The 7,383-nt window shown below is 42.9% G+C and overlaps 1 long non-coding RNA gene across 1 annotated transcript in view; it reads left to right on the forward strand.

Moving 5' to 3' along the window:
• The window catches only part of LOC118453059, a 9,468-nt gene continuing 2,085 nt past the window's right edge, over window positions 1-7,383 (forward strand). Inside the window, exons 1-2 of the long non-coding RNA XR_004842945.1 lie at window positions 1-308; window positions 1,010-1,015. This is a non-coding gene — a long non-coding RNA (uncharacterized LOC118453059). The remainder of the gene's footprint in view (window positions 309-1,009; window positions 1,016-7,383) is intronic.

The following is a 7,383-nucleotide window of genomic DNA, read 5'->3' on the forward strand; positions in this document are numbered from 1 at the left end:
CTCCGAGTTCATGCACAAGCGCAAGCAGCATCGAGATCACTTTATTTAACGCTTTTACATCCTTTTATACCCATCCCAAAACAAAGCCTCTACTTTTCTCTTATCACCTAGCTACTTGGCAAGCACTGAGTCCAAGCCTTATATGAAAACAAAGTTCATCTTGCAAGGTTCATTAGTCGCAGCATTGACTTTGTTTTTCACTTAGCTCTTGTTCAGTTATCCCATGGCTTGCGACCAACAAGGCCAGGGATATCTCTGGTGTCTGGCTCAGCCGCCACACCTGCAGATTCTGTACTTGTTCCCACAAAGTTGATCTGCTGTCTGTTCTCAGGGCTAGAAATCTTTGCAGGCTTTTGGAGTTCAAAACTATTAATTTCCTTAGGTAATACAGATATCTTTCATCACTCAGCACTTTTGTATGATGCCACTCTGTCTTCCAGAGCGGCACTTAATCTTATTGCCCCATTTGTATTGCTGAGTAGGTACCCATCTCTTTGGTCTTAACCACCCTGTCTTGGAACTTTTTCCTCCAATGTGTATTCCTCTCCTTTAAATTTTGCATGTGTGCCAGTTTTTTCTTAACCCTATATGTGGAGATGTATTATTATGGATATTTTTACAAAGAACATCTGTTTAACATCTATCTGTTGCTAATATGCACAATGTAAAGCTAAATGTACGCCTTAGGTCCCTCCTGGAAAATATTTTTCCTGCCTTTTTTTTTTTTGGCTTCTCAGCTGTGTACATACTGTAAATGAGTTTGTATTCTGAAGCCGTAGTGTTTATGTCCAACGGCTTTCTCCCTCATCCATCCCTGCTCTCCTTTCCTTAAAGGTGGCTATTCAGAAACATTTGCTTTCTATTACTCTCTGTGTCAAACAGAAAACTATCGCAGTGCTCATGAAGAAGTTCCCATGTTTAAACTTTGCATGGCAACTTTCAGAGAAAGAGGACCTCCCAGCTTTTTTTCTTGAAGAGCTTTGTTATTTTCTCACCATAAACTCTCAAGAAGGCTGTCAGCTGTTCTTCCATGATGCTTGGTTGCTTGCCTGGAAGCTCGACCTCTTGAAATATCCCATTCTTATACTCTTCAGTCTTCAAGTCACATTGGGTGGTGTGCTTACCACAGTAACTGGAAAATGACTGCTGTTAAAGTAATAGCTGTTGTTTTAAAACTTACACAATATTTCAGAACCTCCTTGTTCACACCACTAACGAGCAGTTTGATCCCATGAATGCATACCATAGTTCTAAATTAACCCAGCCAGCTGATGGAAGCTTGAAAGCAATCAGTGTTCCTGCCTGCTTGGTAGGCATTCTTTCATTTGATCTGTAATTACTTGTGGCCTGGGTCCAGGAAGATGGAAAAGCTCTGCTCTTTCCCATTGTCCAAGAAGTGTTGAGGAATGTGTGTTATAGGAAAAAGTCCTTAATGGAAAAGGAAGTTAATAACATTATCTTGATTAATATTAATTTCTAGAAGGCTTTATTATATGTTATTTAATGGCTTTTGAACTCTTTAAATCCTTATAGGACAGGTCACCCTTGTGGACCTGGCTGTACAGTGTTAGTATAGATGCTTATACAGAGAAACTTGGTAACTGGTGTAGCAAAACTCAGTGTCAGATCTAAAAGGAAGGGAAAGGTGCATGTTGTCTGCAAAAGCTCTGAGTAAATTGATTTTGCTCACACTCATTCTCTCAGTGATTGCCTTCATTCGCACTCTTACTGCCACTTACTCACAAGCACTGAGTGAGTATGCGTGGTCTGGCGTTGTATGTGACACAAAGGACCAGGGGCACTGGCTATGAGTCCTCACCACAGCTCTGGGGCTCCTCATGATTCACACTGATGAACTAGTTTTTGGACATATCTCTCATGTCCATTTAGGAATAGTGTCTTGCTATTATCCTTCTGTTGTGATAAGAGAGGAGGGAATGGTGTGTATGATGTTCTGCAGCCTTGCTGCCATCCATTTTTCTGCTCTCAGAGTGTCTTCCATTAGTGAGTCACTTCTGCTGCAGCCTTATCGTACTGCACGTGGCCTGGGTTTGACACATTCCTCACTGTGATTGACCGGGAACAGTGCTCTTCATTAGGTTATTTTTTTAACCCTTGTTCTGCTCTTTCTTCTGGTCCTTTCTCTCTCACGCACGTATTTCCATTCATATGTAATCCTTGCCAAGATCAATACTTCTGTTACAAGTCTACATCCTGGTTACAGTTCTAGGAAAAATTTGGAATTACAGCTCTGCGGGACTTAGGCATCACAAATAACTGGTGCTCTCCCCATAACATAAAAAGACAAGAGTGGTATATGGTTCATTATGAGAACATGTTATGGCAAACACAGCAAGTCAGAAAGCTGCGTAACTCTAAAGCTTGTAGGAAAGCAGAATATAACCCAAACCCATAACTGTTCCTACTTACAGACACATATATATATATAAAAAAATACACCAGTGTGATGCACCAGTGTGAATGCAATATTTGACAAGGAGATGCCAGCTCTCTGTCCCATTTAAATACTACAAGGTCATGTGTGATAATGCTAAAACTGAGAAAAATTTAACCTCCAGCTTGATGATTATCTTTCTTTTGAGGAGAAAAAGACTGATATCATTATCTTTTGAGTATAATGAAATTTTTTTTTTTTACATTTTCAGTAGTGGCCTGTTTCAGAATTTTTATTCTGTGAAAAAAAATTGATTTATTGAACTGTGTAGATGATTCGCCTGTGGCTTCATTTATATCCCCTTGCAACAAACTGGGATCTTGATGCGATTGTGTTTGAAGCAACCCAGTGCCAAAGGCTTGAAGAAAATCTACATTGTAGACTAACAGTAGGAGGTACTACTGACTGATGGTAGAATTAAGTAGACAGTTACTGTCTGTTTCTGTTGCATTGTTGTATCCCACTGTTATCTGCTGTGCTTAAACATCTAAGAGCGTTCAGTTTTTCTGTTGCTACTGTGGACTGGATTCCCCGCTTCTCTAGATGGGAGTTGTTCCATTTTGAAATCTAAAGTACTTCTCCATGTTAATATTAACTATTCTGTTATTCAGTGCAGATGGATTTATGTGGTGCCTGGCTTTTTTTTTTTTTTTTTTTTTTTGCCATTGCTGATTTGTCTGAGCAGACAGGTGGAGCTGGATAAGAAGAGAATCATAGAATCATTAACGTTGGAAAAGACCTCCAAGACCATCAAGTCCAAGGATCAACCCAACACCACCATGCCTACTAAGCCCAAAGTGCCACAACTACACATTTTTTGACCACCTCCATGGATGGGACTCCACCACCTCTCTGAGCAGCCTGTTCCAATGCTTGACTGCTCTTTCAGTAAAGAAAATTTTCCTATTATCCAATCCAAACCTCCCCTGAGGCAACTTGAAGCCATTTCCTCTCTTCCTGTCACTTGTTACTTGAGAGAAGAGACCAACACCCACCTCGCTACAGTCTCCTTTCAGGCTGTTGTAGAGGGGCGATAAGGTCTCACCTCCAGCCTTCTTTTTTCCAGGCTAAACAACCTCAGTTCCCTCAGCCGCTCCTCATGAGACTTGTGCTCCAGATCCCTCACCAGCTTTGGACATGTTCCAGCACCTCAATGTCCTTCTTGAATTGAGGGGCCCAAAACTGAACACAGTGCCAAGTAGAGGGGCATGATCACTACCCTGCTCCTGCTGCCCACACTAGTCCTGATACAAGCCAGGATGCCATTGGCCTTCTTGGCCACCTGGGCACATTGCTGGCTCATATTCAGTTGGCTGTTGACCAATACCCCCAGGTCCTTTTCTGCCGGGCAGCTTTCCAGCCACTCTTCCCCGCGCCTGTAGCGTTGCATGGGGTCGTTGTGACCAAGTGCAAGACCTTCCCCAGCTTGGTGTAATCTGCAAACTTACTGAGGGTGCACTCAATCCCCTCGTCCAGGTCATTGATAAAGATGTTAAACGGAACTGGCCTCAGTACTGAGCCCTGGGGAACACCGCTTGTGACCAGCCGCCAACTGGATATAACTCTATTCACTGCAACTCTCTGGGCTTGGCCATCCAGCCAGTTTTTTACCCAGCAAATCATATGCCTGTCTAAGCCATGAGCTGCCAGCTTCTCTAGGAGAATGCTGTGGGAGACAGTGTCAAAGGCTTTACTAAAGTCCAGGTAAAGAACATCCATAGCCTTTCCCTCATCCACTAGGTGGGTCACCTGGTCAGATGAAGGAGAACAGGTTGGTCAGGCAGGATCTGCTTTTCATGAACACATGCTGGCTGGGCCTGACCCCCTGGTTTTCCTGCACGTGCCTGGTGAGTGCACTCAGGATGCTCCATAATATTCCCTGGTACCAAGGTCAGGCTGACAGGCCTTGCAGCTCCCTGGTTCCTCCTTCCATCCCTTCTTGTAGATGGGTGTCACATTGGCAGGCTGAATGGATTCCAGGCATAGAAATGATCTGACTGATGTAGTCTGCACAGCTCAACAGTGCTAGTAAAAAACCCAGGCTCGTAGCCCTCATATCAGCTGCTACAACAATTGCCCCAGCGTGACGTTACTGGGCACCATGTATTTTGTGTATCATAATTCTTGACCATGCATAGTTACTTCAGGTTTATAAGAATGAGTAACAGCTAATCCTGCCCTGTTAAAGAAAAATCCAATTTAGGCTGGGTGTAATTTACAGACTCTTTTTCACTGCTCTATAATTGTGTTTAACCTTCACTTTGCCCTGTAGTGTGTAATCAGAGTTCTCCTGGAAATGGTTGCCATGTGGGATTTGGCACTGGGATGTTCCTTAGGGAACAGATGCATACAAGCATCTTAGATCCATGTGGCTAAAATACTAGCGTAGGATTAGTGTCATTTTAATAAGTGTTTTCTAATGCCATCTCCTGCATGGCAGTAATGCACAACTTCTAAGCAGATGAAGTGCACAGATTCCAGAAGCTTTCAGGATGAAACTGTGGACTGGAAATGTTTATTGACTTCAGGTTTCCCTGTGCTTCTTGCAGAATCAATTCTCCTTTCCCACTAAGGGTCTGTGAGGATGTGACGGGGAAATCAGAAGTATATCTGTACGACATTTCTAGGTAATTCAGACCTTTACGACAGTGCTTCCCAACTCTTCTGTGCCTTAGCCCCACCTGAGAGGAATGAGCGTTCTGCACCTCATGGTGCACTAAGGAACCTGTGCAGGACAGTGGAACCTGTTTGTCTGTCCCTTTTGCCATGTGTCATCTACAGCGTGCTTCATTACCACTTCACCAGTGCAACCCCAGTCTTTGGTTGGAAACTGCTGCCCAAAGGCCTGATCCAGACTTCATAGACTACACCTGTAATCCCATAGTGCCTTGTTCAGCAGTTCCCTTAGTCCTCTCCCTTCTGTTAGCAGCTTGGTGGTGCACATTAATTACCAAAAGTGGATGACTACAGTAGGACTTTAGTCTTCTGTATAAACAGCCTACCTAGTCTTCTGAAGGAGAAGTGCAAGAGATCTTTTCAAAGGTTTCATTCATTTTGAAGTCTTTAGAGCTAGCTCTTAATGCTTTGGAATGATGCTTGGTCATCTACAATAAGAAGCAGTGCTATAGCAAAGCACAGATGGAGAACTGGTTACTATCCAAGTGCTATCCTTTTGAAAGATAGTTGTCTTTTTCAAGGCCAGCTCTGTCTTTTCTTGCCGCATTTTACTTTTTAAGTCATATAATCACTATTTTCTCGAAAAATCCCACAGGTAGGAGTTGATTCATTGTCCATTGATGGTATCTTGACAAAAGTGTTCTTGTAGGAGATGGAAAAGGAAAACTACTAATTTCTAGAAAGCCGTATCACTCATCTAGCTTGCTCAATAATTTGGAATTTAATTTCTTTATCATTAACTTCAATCAACACATTAAAGAAATTGAGTGTCTTCCTGCTAGAAGCAGCAGAAACTGATATACCATGGTTGGGAATTGCACTAGCAGCTAGTAAATCCTTCTGCATCTGTGATTCTGAGGCCACAGGAAGCTGTCTGGTGTTTTACAGAAGTCTTCCATTTCCAATACCATTATCAGTAAAATGGACATGTTTATTAAACTTAAATATAAAACATATAAAATGCAATTTGTTAAAAAGGAGAGTCTGGCCAATGGGAGGCATCCAGTGCGTTAGTCAGTGGGGTAATAGTGAGCTCTGGTGACAGGGGAAGCTGTGCAGACCCTGTGGGCCATATAAGCAGCAAGGTGCAAGGAGGAGGACTACAAGGAAAAAGATGAGTTGTGATCCATAACTTCTGACTGCCCAGGGTAGGCTTGGCTTCTTGCTCAAAATAGGGAAGGAACATGTCCAGAGGAAAGCAATGAAGCTGGTGAGGGGTCTGGAGCACAAGCCTGATGAGGAGCAGCTGAGGGAGCTGGGGTTGTTTAGGCTGGAGAAGAGGAAGCTGAGGGGAGACCTTATCGCCCACTACAACTACCTGAAAGGAGGCTGTAGTGAGGTGGGTGTTGGTCTCTTTTCCCAAGTAACAAGTGATAGGACGAGGGGAAATGGCGTCAAGTTGCACCAGGGCAGGTTTAGATTGGACATTAGGAAAAATTTCATCACTGAGAGGGCTGTCAAGCATTGGAATGGGCTGCCCAGGGAAGTGGTCCAGTCCCCATCCCTGGAGGTATTTAAAAGACGGGTAGATGAGGTGCTTAGGGCCATGATTTAGTGGTGGGATGGCAGGGTTAGGTTAACGGTTGGACTTGATGATCTTAAAGGTCTTTTCCAACCTAAACAATTCTATGATTCTATGAATAAGTAAGAGCTTTAGAGCATTAAAAATGTTTTGGTTCAGCATTTGAAGTGGGCTGTCTTTGTCATTGACCCGTAGGAGATGGGCTTTTCTGTTCTTGAAATTAGTGCTGTTTACAGAATAAGTCTGAGCAGTTAATAATGTAGAGAGAGGCAACATGTGTTTGCATCTCTTGAAATCAGAAACCAATGTACAGTGCCTTGCGTCTCCCCAGCAATCTGTTTAAGAGAGTTAAGTTACATCTCCTGTCTTGAACAAGAGTGGTCTCTGGAGAGAACATCTTCTCTAGAAACAGAACTGTATGGCTTTGTGTCACAGAGTATTCACTGGTTTCTGGAGGAGGATTACAATACTGAATAAATGCCAGTGTCTGTGTTTTAATGTGCATGTTTGTGCTGTTTCTCTTTATTTAATTGAACATTTATTTCACAGGTGTGCTGGTAATTGATGAAAGAGCCCCATGCTAGAAAGAATGACAGGAAATACAAAGTGAAGAACCCCCAGCCATCTCACTGCAAAATCTGTGCTCTTTTGTGCTGCACAGTGTGGTGCATTCTCTTTTTTATTTCATAACTGTGTGTGTTTTACTTGCCTAGGATGCAGCTCTTGATTT

This window comes from Egretta garzetta, unplaced genomic scaffold (genome assembly GCF_000687185.1).
Source record: "Egretta garzetta isolate BGI_Z169 unplaced genomic scaffold, ASM68718v1 scaffold49, whole genome shotgun sequence".
In the NCBI taxonomy this organism is placed as follows: Eukaryota; Metazoa; Chordata; class Aves; order Pelecaniformes; family Ardeidae; genus Egretta; species Egretta garzetta.